Raw genomic sequence first — 16,193 nt, 5'->3', positions numbered from 1 at the left:
AAAAAAAAAAAGCGGAGTTCCCGTCGTGGCGCAGTGGTTAACGAATCCGACTAGCAACCATGAGGTTGCGGGTTCGGTCCCTGCCCTTGCTCAGTGGGTTAACGATCCGGCGTTGCCGTGAGCTGTGGTGTAGATTGCAGACGCGGCTCGGATCCTGCGTTGCTGTGGCTCTGGCGTAGGCCGGTGGCTACAGCTCCGATTCAACCCCTAGCCTGGGAACCTCCCCATATGCCGCGGGAGCGGCCCAAGAAATAGCAACAACAACAACAACAACAACAACAAAAAGACAAAAGACAAAAGACAAAAAAAAAAAAAAAAAAAAAAAAAGCATGTAGGCTTAATAAACATTTGGTCTGTGAGATGCACTAGGAAAATGAGACCCCTGCAGAAAACCTTTCAGAGAGCTCACTCTTGTTATAAATGCGAGAAAGGCAGGTGGGGCCCCAGGGGCAGCTTCCTGCCTCTGGAGGCTCTTCAGAGACTCTGCCACGAAGCTGCTTTCCATGTCCAGGCCCCAGACGTGGAGTCTCTGCCCAGCCAAGAGCATGCTCTGTGTCTGCTCTGAGTTGCCCCCATATCACACCGCTCCCTGCACTTCAGGCTGCTCTCAAGTGCCCTTGTGATTAGCCTTTACTCTTAGGAAAGAAGTTTTCATGAACTTGCTGCTTCGCTAGGGTGTCTGTCTGCTACACGTACCCTGTATCTATCAGCTACTTTCTTTCTGTAGCTTGTCTATATAATAAATGCATATAGACACCCACATAGATACACATATACACAGATACTCAGCCACAGCATCCTAGAAACATTTATAAAGAAACCATTATATGCCAGACCCCGCGAAGGAAGCTGGTCCTTGTCCTCAGGAAGCTCATCCTATCAACGGAAAGATAATCATGTGAGAAAAATAACTACCGTCGGAGGTCCACACGTACTGCGTGGGAAGCACAGGAAGAGAGGGGCGGGCCTGGGGCCAGGAGAGCACAGGAGGGAGCAGCTAAACCCTCCCCCAGAACTAGGGCAACAGCTCAGAGGTGAAACCTGAACCAGTCTGGAAGAACAAGTGGGTATTTGACCAGAGGGGCGGGGCATTGCTGACAGAGGGCACCACCTGGGCAAAGGTGTTGTTGGGGCTGGGGGAGAAGCTGGTGGCTCTGGGAGCTGGCAGGCAGCGATTGCCTGGGCAGAGAGACATTTTCCATCTGAGAAAGGGCTGAACTTGGGCAGCCGCTTAGTCCGGGGCATTAGGGTTGGTGGGAGGGAAGCTGAAACTTAATCCTCTTATCAGATCAGCATAGCCCAGTCCTGCCTCCCTCCCCGCTCCTGTCAGCAACTCAGCACAGGGTGGGGGGGACCACACCCACCATTTGTCCTGCGCTGGAGGGAGCTGGCAGAAGTGAAGTCACATGGGTACAAGTGTGTGCTTGTCACCTGTTCCTACTCCATGATTTATTAGGGTCGGCTGTCCGATTTGTGCCTCTTCCTAGATAAACTTCAGCGTCATCGTCCCGTGTCAGGGCTGGAAGGAGTTGGGAGCAGTTTTCATCCCAGTCCATGGCTTTGGGGAGGGTAAATGAACATCCTGAAATTATACAAAATTGTGTTAGCACGACACGTTTTTCCTCGGGGAAGGTCTTCAGCTTTTATCAGGGCCTTAAAGGGGCCTGAGACCTTTGCATTGGGAGGAACAACCACATAAAACCTCCTGAGAGCCATGAACGCGTTTCCCCAAGCACAGAATTACAGTGAGAAGCAGCACCGAGACCAGCGAGGGCCTTGGACAGTCAGTGGATCTGACTCTATGTCCAATCAAAGAAATATGTATTCCAAAAAAAACCCACTAAATTCAAAATAAAACAAACATGGTGATCTTTGACAATGCTTGAGGACGTTAGTGTAACCATCAGAATAGCAGGACTACGTGGTTTTTCCATTAGCATTTCTGTTTCCATGTTTTATTATCTTTACACTTTTTTAGGGCTGGACTCATGGCATATGGAGGTTCCCCGGCTAGGGGTTGAATTGGAGCTGCAGCTGCCAGCCTCCACCACAGCCACAGCAATGCTGTATCTGAGCTGTGTCTTTGACCTACACCACAGCTCACGGCAACACCGGATCCTTAACCCCCTGAGCGAGGCCAGGGATAGAACTCACATCCTCATGGATACTAGTTGGGTCCATTGCCGCTGAACCACAATGGGAGCTCCTATCTTTTTACTCCTTAAGGGGTTTCCTCTGGGCCCCTAATCTGCAAATGAAATATTGAGGGAGCAGAGCAACCTGAGGGGAGTGGGGTTTTGTTTGTTCGTTTGCTATAAAATAAATCAATAAATCCCTCAGGAAGCCTGTAACAGAGATTAAATGCATGACATGTCACGCCATCACCATTAAAGTAAAGCTGATCTCATGATCCCAAGGGAGTAAAACATGTTTTTCACTGGGTTCAGGGTTAGGCAAAATAAAACATGAGTCAGAATTTTTAAAAAGTAAAAATAACAACAAAATGTTACGGATGCCAACGGCAAGTCTGTCCCGGATATGTGCACTTGAGAACCTTCTTAGAAGGCAGAGCATCGGCCTCAGGAGGTATGCAGAGACGGCTAAGGGCCAGCCTCCAGGCTGAGTCAGAAACCAGCATCTCAGGCAGCTCAGAAGCAGGCTGGGGAGCAGGGACCAGGGCTCTGCTGGCCCCCGATGTCAGAACTCAAGTTCATTCACAGGGTCACGGAGGGGAGAGAGAAGACCGTGACCCTCAAATCCTATCCTAGGAATTGTCTACAAGATCAGTGAGTGGGTTTCAATCTTGCTCTATTTAAAAAAATTTTGTAAATATTCAATTAAATTTATTTATTTATTTATTTTTGGCCGCCCTGTGGCATATGGAGTTCCCAGGCCAGGGATCAGATCTGAGCCACAGTTGGGACCTAAGCTGCAGCTGCAGCAATGCGGGCTATTTAACTCACTGCGCTGGGCCAGGGATCAAACCTGCGTCCCAGCGCTCCCAAGATGCCACTGATCATTGCGCCATAGCCGGAACGCCTACCCTGCTTACTTTACATCTTGCCAATTATTCCAAGCAAAGAATGCAATTCCTTCAGGATAAAGACAAAAAAAAACAAACAAACCCAAAACAACCAACCCAGTGTTTGGTGCAAGGAAATCACTCTGCATTGTGTGGCTGTTCGGGTCTCTTGGTCGACCTGTTACTGTCAATCCCGGTTCATTCGCCCCCACGACAGACCAAGGCTCAGGGTCATCTTGCATGATCATCATTCCTCCAGTCTAGTGCTGCTTTTCTCTCAGTTTCCTATCAACATAGCCAACGAAAGCATCTCACGAGCATCAGTAAGGAACACAAACAGGTGAGACTCAAATTTCCCTCAATACTGCACCCGCTCAGCCTCCTTCACCAAGTCCCCGAGGTGCTGAAATCAGGCAGCTCTAAATAGGGATGCTGAGCTGCCGTCCTCAAAAGCTACTGGGCCCTTCTGAATTTCTGCCTCATCTCTAAAATGAGATTAATAATGGCTACCTTGGGAGGAGCTGGTGAGACTGGCTTTTCATTTGGTCGTTAATGCATTCATGCATTCAGATATCTGAGCACCAGCTCTGGGCCGAAGAAGGAGTGGGCTGAGCCATCCCAGACACTCTTCCCTCTTCTCAGGGAATTTAGACTCTAAAAGGGGAAGTCGTCCTGCCCGCAAATGATCCCAATAAACCGTGTCCACGCTGAAGCTGGAAGAATTGCCAAGAGGAGAGGGGCAGGGTGCTGGGGGAGGGGTAAGGGTGCTGGGGGTGGGGGAGGCAGGGATACAGCAGGAAGTCCTCCCTCCGGAGGAGACACCAGAGCTGATGAATGAGGAGGGGGAGGTAATCAGGCAGAAGCAGGGGAACTCTACTCCAGACAGAGGAAAGAGCACACGCCAAGGCCCCAGGATGGGGACCGCAAGACATTGGCTGAGGAAGCAGAAGCCTAGTGCAGCAGGAGAGCAGAGCGATGGACAGAGTGATCGGATGAGGCCCAGGGCTGCACTCCGAAGCAGCTTCAGAAGTCCTTCCAGGAAAACAGCCAAGGAGACAGACACTGCTGAGCCTGCTAAAGAGTTGCCCAAATCAGACACACCTTCAGAAGACGCAGGGTGGGTAGGACCCCAGTGACAGAGTTCCCAGTGAATGTGAGGGGGCTAAAGCCACTCACCTTGCCTTCCTTTTATTTTTTTTCTTTTTTGGCCGCCCCGAGGCTCACGGAGTTCCCAGGCCAGGGATCAGATACGAGCATCAGTTATGAGCTACCCCGCAGGTGTGGCAACGCTGGTTCCTTAACCCACTGTGCCAGGATCAAACCTGTGTCCCAGCGCTCCCAAGACAACACCAATCCCGTTATGCCACAGTGGGAACTCCTCCTTGCCTTTCTTTTATACTGTGAAATCCATCTGGGGCCATTCTGAATGGCCTTAGAATAGACAACTCCATAGACCCTGGGGGGTTTGCAACTTTTAAGTATCTATTAACACTCCTGTTACTGGTTGTTAGGAACTCAACTAGGATCCATGAGCATGTGGGTTTGACCCTTGGAATCAGTGGACTGAGGGTGGACTGAGGGTCCAGCACTCAATCAGTGGACTGAGGGTCCAGCACTGCTGTGAGCTGCAGTGTAGGCCGAAGACTCGGCTCAGACCTGGCACTGCTGTGGCTGTGGTGTAGGCCTGCAGCTGCAGCTCTGATTTGACCCCTAGCCTGGGAACGTGCATATGCCACAGGTGCAGCCCTAAAATAAATAAATAAATAAATTAATTAATTAAAAATAAAAAGGTACCAAGTATGTAGAGATTGGGAGTCAATGGTGTGTGTAGGTGTGTATGTTGGGGCAGCATGGTGGTAACTAATGGAAATAAAAATTCTAGTTGGCTGTAATCACAAGGAAAAACACCCGGGATTTGGAGTTGGGAGACCTGAGTCTGCCACTGGTTAGCCGTCGTGGTTACGGTTAGCTACACAACCACAGCCGTCTCAGAGCCTTGGTTTCCTCACCTGGAAAATGGGGCGAAGAGCGATCCCACCCTGGCGTGTTGGGAGGGTCAGAGTCACGCATTCTTCATCTTCTGGCTGCTAAAGAACCCTACCGTGAGGTTCAGAGATCTGCCTTCGGAGGTCCGAGCCTTCGGAGGGGAGAGAAACGAGGGGCCAGATCATCACACAGCACTGAGGGGGGCACAGAGCAAAAGGCACACGCTGGCATGACTGGACTGCAGAGGGAGGCTGCTGACCCCCGCCCTTATCCGGCTGTTCTAGCCCCAGCCCCCTGCAGGTCCTTGCCTGGAGGCTGTCTCTGCCCCCTGGAGCCTGCAGGCAGGAGGTGGGGAGGGAAGGAGGAATGACCTGGCAGCGGTGCCTCTGCACTGATGCTCCTTGTGCCCTGACCAGGCTGACTCCAGGTGAGTGTCCCCTGCTCTCTCAGAACATCCCCCGGCAGGATGGAGACCAGTCACCCCCAGGATTTGCTTATCATGCCCCTATAGTGACTTCTTCCCTGCCTCATTTCACTTTCCCAATCTGTTTTCTTTCTCTGTCTACTTTTTTCTTTCTTTCTTTTTTTTTTGGTTGACCCACGCACGTGCAGTTTCTAGGCCAGGTATTGGATCCAAGCCACAACTGCAACCTAAGCTGTAGCTGAGGCAATGCCATATCCTTCACCCACTGTGCTGGGCTGGGGATTAAACCTGCGTCCCAGTGCTCCCAAGATGTCTGTTTCGCCACAGCAGGAGCTCTGTCACTTTCTCAATCTCTTAACAATACTTTCTGGGATCATGTCCCATAATCTAGCACTCGCATCCTTGTCTGGGGGCCTGTTTCCGGGGAAACCCACTGGAAGGTACACACTCAATCCTGCAGGGAAGAGAGTTGAGAAGCCTCTGACCCGGGCTCCTGGGGCTCCAAAGGTGAAGCCGGCTGACCACCCTAACCTGGGCATGCATAAAGTGCCTACGTTAGCATCATTATTAGTAGGAGAAATTGACCAAAGCATGGACTTTGAACTAGGGCAGGTCCGTGAACAATGTGTTATGGTTCCAATGACAGGAAGTGAGAGTCAGCATTAGTCTAGACCAAGAAATTAAACAAAATAAACCTTTGTTACAGATAGTTGAGAAGCCCAAGCTTAGAATGTCCTGTTCCCTTCTTAACTACGCTTTTTTTTTTCTGTTTCTTGCATCCACAAGCTAAACAATGGTGCTTTGTCCCAAGTCTCTCCCAGGATGGGTCAACCTAGAGGAAAATAAAGCACAAGGGCCCTCGCGTGGAATTTAGCCTCAGGGCTCCGGAACCATGGGATGCTCCGGCCTTCGGAAGGACCCTCTCTGGCCTCCAGCTTCCCAAGGACGGGCTCACGTGCTGCCCCTCGCGAGGGCTGGGAGCCGCATCAGCACAGTCTGTTAATCGCCCTTGGCACAGCCGAGCAAGCAGCTCCGGGAAGCCAATTAGTGGAACAATGTCTAGAAGACTGAGCACCACATAACATCAGAGGCAAGGGGCGATGGCACCTTATCAGCCAGAGCCAACCTGTTAGCACAGCTTTGAAGACGTTTCTAAGAATAGGCTGGAAAAATCATTAAACTCGACATGCAGCCTTTCTCCAGCCCTGGTCCTCCACAGTCACCACGCAGCCGGGGGTCTTATACTCAGTAGGTGCTGGAGGAAGTTTTTAGATACGCAAGAGAAAAAACACGTTATGATTTCTGTTTTGCACCCAGAGCCTCTCCATCTGTATGGACTCCTTCCTTCCCCTCAGGATTCAAACCAAGCCCTCGCTCCCCGCTCACAGTCCGTCTCCTCCTGTCTCTCCCCACCAGGCACAAAGCTCTGGAAAGAATGATCCTCGCCCTTACTCTGTATTGTATTTACCCTCCAATACCTGACTCTGCTCCGGCCCCACCACGCCTCCGAAACCGCCCTGGCCAAGATTTCCAAAGACCTTCTCAACCTTGAGTAAGCCCGTCTCGGATGTGCACTGAACTTGGCTCTCGGCCGTGGTCAGGGCCACTGACCTCCCTTCCTCTCTCCTCTGTTCCCTGCTCCGGACAGCACTCCCTCCCCATTTCCTTCCTGCCCCTGGACGGCAGCTCCGCCTCAGTCAGCTCTGCTCTTTGCTGGCTGTTGCTTAAATGGGTGAGGAAGCCGCAACAAGTCATGGCAAAAAATTAAAAAAAGAAATGGATAACCAGAAAGAAAGAAAAAAAGAAAAGAAAAGAAAGACAGAAAGACAGAAAGAAAAGAAAAGAAAAGAAAGAAAGAAAGAAAGAGAGAGAGAGAGAAAGAGAAAGAAAGAAATCTTAAAAACAAAAACAAATCCAAAAAAAAACAGGTGTTTTCCAGGACTCTTTGGCACATTTTTGTTCTTCCTGTTGACACTCTTCCTGGGCGACGAAAAATTTACTTCGAATTCAATTACCACCCATATGCGGGTGCCTCCCACAGCCACGTCCAGTCTGGGCCCCTCTTCTTAGCTCTGGATGCAGAAGCTCCCAGGTCTACACACCTGGCAGGCAGGATGTGTGGGTCTAGACCTCAGAGCCTGCATCTCCTCCCTGTCTCCGAAGGATGGTGAAGATAATGGAACCACTTCTTTCTGCTCGCCAGGCACCTGGGAAGGTTATAGTTCCACCACGGCCTGCCAGAAGTTAAACTGCCCTTCCTTTCTGGGCAAAGAGAGACTTTTTTTTTCATTGCATGGCAATAGGACCTGCAGGCTATGAGGAGAAAATGCCAGAGTTGGGCCACATGGGCTTCTCGCTCCTGCATTTGTTCTCCGTACTTTTTCAAAGCCATCGGGAGAATCATTTGTACTTCAAATCTCTTCCTTATGAAGGTCTGGTCCCTTTTGAGGGTTCATCTGATTAAGACACCCCATCCAGGATAACCCCTTTAGATGAACTCCAAGTCAGCTGGTCTGGGACCTTCACTGTCTCTGCAAAAGCTCTTGCTCCTTTTACCCAATTGCTGGAAGGAAGTCCATCCCATTTCTGGGCCCGCCCAGACTCACAGGCAAGGGGCTGTGCAGGATGCACACAGCAATTGAGAGTCCTGGGAGCCACCTGGGAATCCCACCTAGCACGTCTCCCTGTTTAGGTCCTCATGGCATTTAGTACCCACTTGTACCTGGGTGTCACTCTGCTGTGGGGGACTGTGCAGTCTGCCACGCCTGCTTGGCAATGGCGATGGAGGCAGAAAGATTCTGCCCTGAGTTTATAGCTGGGCAAATACTCCAGTCAGATCGTCTCAATCCTGAACTTGTGCTGCAGAACTTTTTCTAACCTACTGGTTTTCAACTGTTTCGATCCCCTTTTGGAACACGTTTAAATCCTTCTACATGTGAGTGTGCAGTGCAACGTGTCAACTCTTCCTCCAGTTCTGGGTCACCTGTACAGTTGATAGGTACATTTTCTTCCTCTCAACCCAGGTATTAATCAAGAGTTATAAGGGGCAGGCTGATGAACTGAGGTCATTGAGTTTGGCACGACAGTTTCATTAACCACACAGCTCTTAAAAAACTTATTTAATTTCTTCATTGAACCAGCACTCATGCAACGTGGAAATTGAGATGTGGCATGTCTGTAACATTCTCTTTATCCATGAACTTAGTACCTCTCTTAAAAATGGAAATGAGGTTAATGAGAAAAACTTTCCCTATAAAACCATGCTAATTCTTTTTTTTTTTTCCCTTGCCGTTTAGGGCCGCACTTGCGGCATATGGAGTTCCCAGACTAGGGGTGGAATCAGAGCTAAAGCTGCTGGCCTACACCACAGCCACAGCAATGCCGGACCCTTAACCCACTGAGCAAGGCCAGGGAGCCTCAAGAATACTAGTTGGATTCACTTCTGCTGAGCCACAAGGGGAACACCCACCATGCTGATTCTTAATCATTGCTAATGATCATAAGCAGTCTGCTAAAATTCATAGCCTATTGCTTCGTGGAGGAGGGGGGGTTGATGCTATTATAATTATAATTTGTTCCTGGAATACACCTTCTTCACTTTTCTAAAGCTGTTTAGACTATTTGGAAACCCTGTTTAAGCATTCTTTCTGAAATCTCATTTATGTAAGTAATTGGCTTATATGAACATTTTTCCTAATAGATTTTCTAAAATAAAACTCAACACTTCTCCAAAACACCAAATCAGCAAAGTTCCAACAAAATTGCTGACTACTACTATGTATAACTCACATACCTCCAAAGGGTAGCTAAATATACCAAGCTTGTGAAATACATTTATGGAACTTGTAACTGCGAAGACCCAAATCAGGTAAATCACGGCCTCCAGGTCAGCAGGGGTGGAATCTAGGCCATTTGTTCTTCTTTGTTCTTATGTTGAGATCTTTTCTTTACTCTTTCTGAGGCCCTGGAATTTTGTATCTCTAATTCCTCTTTCATCATAATGAAGGTGCCATCATTTTATTAAGGTCTGAGTAGACCAAAGGAGATGCAAATTAGCCTCAAGTATCTCTGGTCTCTGGTGCTGGTTAAAAGCCACTTGGGCTTCGGTCTTGATGAAATCCAGAATTAATGAAAGGTGGATAACAAGATCAAAGCTTATTTCTGATAATGAGTGTGCATAGTGTGTTGAATAGTTGGATTTGTCCATTTACTATATCATCAAATGTTTATCGCATCTTAGAAACATGTGGGGTTTGGGTAGTTTTTAAAAAGCATTTTCTTTTCTTTTTCTTTTTTTTTTTTCAGTTGCTCGCAGAAGTCCCTGGGCCAGCGATCAAACCTGTACCACAGCAGCGACTTGAGTCACATGGGTGACAATGCCGGATCCTTAACTCCACTGTACCACCAGGGAACTCTGATAATGCCACTGTTTTCCAAAGCAGGTGTGCCAGCGCCATTCTTGTCATCGGGAGTGTAAGTTTCTGAATTTCCACATCACAGCCAACACTTAGAATTGTTAGTCTTTGATATTCTGATCAGTCACATGGCTGTGTAGCTCTGTCTCACTGTGATATTAATTTGTATTCCCCAGTGGACAACGAGGTGGAACATTTCTGCGTTTTATACGTTAGCCATTTGGATAGGGTTTCCTGTGAGGTGCACGTTCACATCTGTGCCCACTTTTTTCTTACCAGGCTATTTGCCTTTTTTCATTTATCTTTATGATTTCTTGTGTATGCTGAGTACTAACCATCCCTTTTTAAAAATTGTATGTTACAAATACATGCTTCTACTCTGTGGCTTGTGGAGTTCCCTTGTGGCACAGCAGGCTAAGGGTCCAGCACTGTCACTGCAGCAGCTTGGGTGGCTGCTGTGGTGCGGCGGGTTCAGTCCCTGGCCTGGGAATTTCCACATGCCGTAGGTACAATCAACGCACCACCACCCCTTTAAAAAACAAAAACAAAAACCAAAAAAACAAACAAACAAACAAAAAAAACCAAAGTTCTGTGGCTTGTATTTTAATTCTTTTAATAGTATTTTTTTGATGAACAGGACTTTTAATTTTTTGTCCTTTTTATCACTTCTCCTTTACATTTAGTGGGGTTTTTTTTTTTTTTTTTTGGTTCTATTGAGAAATCAACTTCAAAGTTATTAAGATACTCTAAAGTTATTAGGATCCTCTAAAAGCTTAGGTTTTGGCCTTTCAAATTAGGTCTTTAATCCACCTGGAACTGATTTTACATACAATGTGGGGGGGGGTATAATTTAAATTTTTTTCCAGTAAGGATGTCCTATTGCCCTATTTTACTGAAAACACTGTCCTTTACCTACTGCTACTTCTGTCATATATCAAGCCCATATATGTGAGGCCTGTTTTTAAGCTCTCCATTCGGTCTCACTGGTCTGTTTTTTTGTTTTGTTTTGTTTTGTTTTTATCTTTGCATAAATACCACACTGTCTTGATCACAAAAATACTAGTGTCTTGATATCTGATTTTAAAATCCTCCTAAAAATTTCCTTTTTCTCAAGAAGCAGTTTGTCATATTCTTCAAAATAAACTTACTAACACTTTGATCATGACTGCACTGAACCTGATTGGGAGGAACTGACATACACAAAATATTGATTTTTCGAGTCCATGAACATGGTATAGTGGTCCTTTAGATATTATTTAATATCTCTCAGTAAGGTTAAAATTTTTACCTTTATAAGGTTTGCACCTTTTTCATAGATTTATTCCATAGTAATTGATACTTTTAAAATTATACTTTATTATCTTTTAAAAATCTATCAATTTTTTTATGGAATAGAAAGTACAGCGATATTTATGTATTGATTTCTTTGTTATAATAGTGCTATAAATATAGATTCTTTAATGTACACATAGTAGCATCTGAAAAAAATGACATTTTTTTTCTTCCAATCCACATTCCTTATATATCTTTGTCTTCCTATTGCCCTAGCTAAAACCTCTGGTACAATGTTGACTAGAGGTTCAGACTTGCTCCTACTCTCAAAGGGAAAGCTTTTTTTTTTTTTTTTTTTTCGTCTTTTTGTCTTTTTGTCCTTTTAGGGCCACACCTGCAGCATATGGAGGTTCCCAGGCTAGGGGTCTAATTGGAGCTGTAGCTGCCGGCCTACACCACAGCCACAGCAACTCAGGATCTGAGCTGCATCTTCGACCTACCCACAGCTCATGGGTAATGCCAGATCCTTAACCCACTGAGCGAGGCCAGGGATCAAACCCGCAACCTCATGGTTCCTAAAAGGATTCGTTTCCGCTGCGCCAGGACGGAAACTCCTCAAAGGGAAATCTTTTAAATTTCATCATTTGTATCATTTGAACATATGAGATAAAGTTTGTTGTAGATTATGTGTTAACATGTTTTATCAAATTACATCTGGAAAATCTAAAATCCTTAAAAAGGCCTGGGCGTTGTTTTGAACTCAGATCTGGGGGAAAAAAAACCACGAGAAGTGAGTTGAGTTTGGTCCCATCAGCCTGTGCCAACTTCTTCCAGAAGAAGCTGCATTCATTCATTCAAAGCCTGGCACTGGAGTAGGCTTTGGTCCGGAGGAATACATCCAGAAATCTGGAGCTGGTTGGTTTTGTGAACATATCCAATAACGAAACGTGGCCTTATCTCCCTCCTTCTCCTGGCATTTATATAACCTGATTTCTTTAGTTAGGTCATTTTAAAATATACTGAATGCCTACTACAGCATCAGCCGTATAAAGCTGAACACCAAGTCTTGAGAAAACCTCCTCCTGGAGTTCCCATCATGGCTTAGCAGTAACAAACCCATGAGGTAACTAGGATCCATGAAGATACAGGTTCAATCCCTGGCTCTCACTGAGTGGGTGAGGGATCAGGCGTTGCCATGAGCTGTGGCGTAGGTCGCAGACACAGCTTGCATCCTGCGTTGCTGTGCCTGTGGTGTGGGCCGGCAGCTGCAGTTCTGATTTGACCCCTAGCCTGGGAACTTCCATATGGATCAGGTGTGGCCTGAAAAGAAAAAGAAAAAAAAAAAAAATAGAAGAGGAAGAAAAAAACTTCCTCCTGCTTCCCTCTAGTGACTGTCCTTTCCTCTTATGGACAGTTATTCTGCAGGATAGTTGACAGCCATGTTCTTCGATCCTCATTTTTTTTTTTTCTTGTCTTTTTTGTCTTTTTAGGGCTGCATGCACTGCATATGGAGGTTTCCAGGCTAGGGGTCCAATTGGAGCTGTAGCCACTGGCCTACACCACAGCCACAGCCAACGCTGGATCCTTAACCCCCGGACGGAGGCCAGGGATCGAACCCTCGTCCTCATGGATGCTAGTCGGGTTCATTAACCGCTGTTTCACGATGGGAACTCCCTTTCCATCCTCATTCTTCAGGGAACACAGGAGACAACAGAGACCGACACGGGCGGAATAGATGACCACAGAAGCAACCCTGGCTTCTGCTCGTCTTAAGGATAATTCACTCGTGGGCTCTCAGGTCCTGGGCCTCTGTGTTGGGCTAGTAGTGCAGCAGAACTGAGAAAGTCCAGAAAACTAGACTGGCTTACATCTGAAATTTGCTGCCAGGGAGAAATGAACAGACGTAAAAGGTGAAGTGAGCCTCAGAGAAAGACCAGAGCCAGTGGGGTGAGTCTGAAGGAGGCCAGCGTTTGAAAGAGTTTGGAGAGAGAAGACCAAGCTATTTTAAGTGGCACCTGCCGCTGTGTCAAAAAATGACAGAGACTTGGGGAAAGAAAGTTGGAAGCAGAGTCTCTCTTAGGAATCCCTGCCCCTTTGATTTAAGCTGCTTTTGATTCTCCTTTGATGTTGGTCTTGTGTCTCTTCTGAGATGACGCAACACCAGCTAGACTACAGGCATGGATATGTGCAAATTACCCAGATTTAGGCTCCGCAAGTCAAATCTCGGCCCTGTCTTGTAATACTCATGTGACTGTGGCCTTCTCTTCCAGAACCAAAACACCTGCCTTAACGTTTTTGTAAAAATTAAACAGGACAACAGATGCAGGTTTTTGCTCAAGCCTTGCAGAATCACAATTGCTTCCCCCCCCCTTTTTTTTTGGTTCCTCCATAGGAATTTGAAATTTGACTAGAGTCAGAAAAATGGGGGCCCCCAACCACAGGATGACGGGGGAAAAAAGTCTGGCCGAAGGGAGAGACAACCAGTGGGGACACGCGCAGCCCAGCCTCTATTCCCACAGGCAGAAGTACACGGGGATAGACAAGGGCACCTTTATGCCTTCAGAAATATTGAAGTTAATTAAGTTGCTACGGTGCTAAAATATTTTTGTAAAAGAAAGGAGTATTTATTGATATATTACTTATCCTTTTTTTTTTTTTTTTTCAGGTGAGCATGTGTTCCTGGGCCAGGGAGTCAACGCGAGCCACAGCAGCAACCCAAGCCACTGCAGGGACATGCCGGATCCTTACCTCACTGTGCTGCAAGGAACCTATTTGTCTATCTTACTGAGAGCATCATTACTCAATATTGTCCTCAAACATTGTCAGATTGTGCTCACGGAGTCACAGACGGCTAGCCTGCCCCTCGGAGTTTCCACTGTGATGGACAAACTAGCAATCCCAGATGTCCACCAATAAACCCGTGAAGGCAGCTCAGCTGGATGCAGGGAGCACAAGTCTGCGGTCAAGGCTACCCCTCACTGCTCCTGAGCCTCAGGCCACCAGTTATCAGCACCTTGCCCTCCATGCAGCTGCCCTAGAGCACGTGCATGGCTGTCATGGCTAGATTTGTAAACATCCGAGCCCTCGGTGGATGAACTGAGACTGTCTCCTGCATCCTAGCACATCTATCCCCTTCTGCTAGTGCAGTGCCTGGCTCAGGGTGGAGTCAGCGTTTGCTGAATTCATTACTGAATTATCTGGAGTGCTCCAGAGAATGTTTTCTCTCTGGTCCTCCACTGCTCCATCTATGTGGGAGATGAGGCTCGGTTATCTCTAGATGTCCCTGACCTTGCCACCCTGCATCCCTAGTGCTCTGTATTCTTGCAGCGCTTTATCCCCCCTTCACTTCCTGCAAGTCGACTAGCTGCCAGGACCAGTAACCGAAGCCAGAGGGCTGACCTGAACTGCCAAGGGAGCCGCTGGCCTCCAGCCTAGTCCACCCCTACACTCCCGTGAGAGCTCACCCTGCCATGGTAATCTGCCCACGTTCCTCCTCTGGCAAAACCTTCCAAATACCAGCCTCTGTTGGTCAACTGCCAAACACCTGAAGCTGGCAGAGAAGGCCCCTCCTGCTCTGGTCCCTCCCCACCTGGAGTCTTCTCCCCTGGTGACTCTTCTCATACGGCAAGCTCACCACCCTGAGGCCATCCTGAATCACTCAGTCTCTGGGACGTCCCTGTGGCCCTTCATCTGACATCAAATTGGCATATTTACAGAGTCGTCATAAGACGTCAACAACACAAGATGTAGGAATATAATCAATTCTAAATGATCTATCTACATATTTAATTATCTACTCACATTACACACGTAAGGTTGGTGGATTCTGAGCGTATCGGTCTGCTGGGGCTGCTCTAACGAAATATCATGAATGGGAGTCTTAAACGATAGACATTTATTTCTCATGGTTTGGAGGCTAGGAAGTTCAAGTTTAAGGTGCTGCCAATTAGATTCCTGTGAGGGCCTTCTTCCTGGCCTGCAGATGGCTGTGTTTTGTGTGTCCTCACAGGACAGAGACAGAGATATCTTTGCTCTCTCCTTGTAAGGACACTATCGCAGAGTTCCCTGGTGGTTCTGTGGGTTAAGGGTCTGGTGTTGTCACTGCTGTGGCTCAGGTTCACTCCCTGGCCTGGGAACCTCCTTCTGCCAAAATAAATAAATGAATTTAATTGAATTAAAAACAAAACAAATAATTTTTAAAAAGAGACGCTATCCGATCCTGAGGACTCCATCCTCATGACTTCATCTAAAAGTAGTCACCTCCCACAGGCCCTATCTTCAAATGCCATCCTGCTGGGGGGCGGTGTGGGATGGTGACAGTTTCAGTCCATGAGTTTGGGGAGCCATAGTTCAGCCCACAGCTCTGAGCAGAGAAGGTAATGGTTTATAATGACCGTCTGGCTATTTGTCCAGCATTCTGCTCCAGTACAAGCACCTAGGGTCGCAGGACTGTAACAGCAGAAGGTGTCCTGCACATACAGATCTGTTTCTTGTCTGGGTGGACGTGAGGGAAATGGAAAGGTGAAGAGAGTTGAGAAATGAGGGGGAGAGACAGGCAGAAGCCAGTTCATGAAGGGGTCCTGCCTTCACAAAAATAGTATGGATTTTATCTCCTGAATGAAAAGATAGATTCAATGATACAGTCACATGGTTGGCTGTGAGCTTTAAGAATTATAAAAATGTTCACCCTTCCGATCCCACACTGAGGAATTTTCCTGAGAAAATAATCTGGAAGATTAAGAGAGGTATGTACACAAAGATATTTACTACATTATTTACAATAATAAAATTGGGAGAAACCCACAAAGGACTACTTAGGGAGTTACTCAGTGAACCAACAAATACTTCCTGAATATAAAGTGACAATTAAAACAGGGAAGTCCAGATTAAGAGAATGGAAAAATCTGTGAAGTAGGTCAAATAAACAAAATGTAAAATTATAACTGCATAATGGTACAACTCCATAAAATAGGGACAAAAGGTGGACAAAACTAGCAGTAAATCCAGATAAAGATGACAACAGACTACCTGTTAGGTTTGGTGCCATTATGTGCCACCGACGAATCATGTCTAC

At 46.9% G+C, this 16,193-nt stretch overlaps 1 protein-coding gene across 2 annotated transcripts in view; it reads right to left on the bottom strand.

Moving 5' to 3' along the window:
• ZFAT (zinc finger and AT-hook domain containing) overlaps window positions 1-16,193 on the bottom strand; it is a 205,298-nt gene that overhangs the window by 170,646 nt on the left and 18,459 nt on the right. For both annotated transcript variants that reach the window (XM_021088872.1, XM_021088873.1), the window contains exons 2-3: window positions 5,032-5,159; window positions 1,365-1,582 (exon numbers count right to left, since the gene is read on the bottom strand). The gene's annotated coding sequence lies outside the window, so the exon portion shown is untranslated. The remainder of the gene's footprint in view (window positions 1-1,364; window positions 1,583-5,031; window positions 5,160-16,193) is intronic.

This window comes from Sus scrofa, chromosome 4 (genome assembly GCF_000003025.6).
Source record: "Sus scrofa isolate TJ Tabasco breed Duroc chromosome 4, Sscrofa11.1, whole genome shotgun sequence".
NCBI lineage: Eukaryota > Metazoa > Chordata > Mammalia > Artiodactyla > Suidae > Sus > Sus scrofa.
The sequence above is the reverse complement of the archived record's forward strand: the minus strand, read 5'-3'. Positions and strand labels throughout refer to the sequence as shown.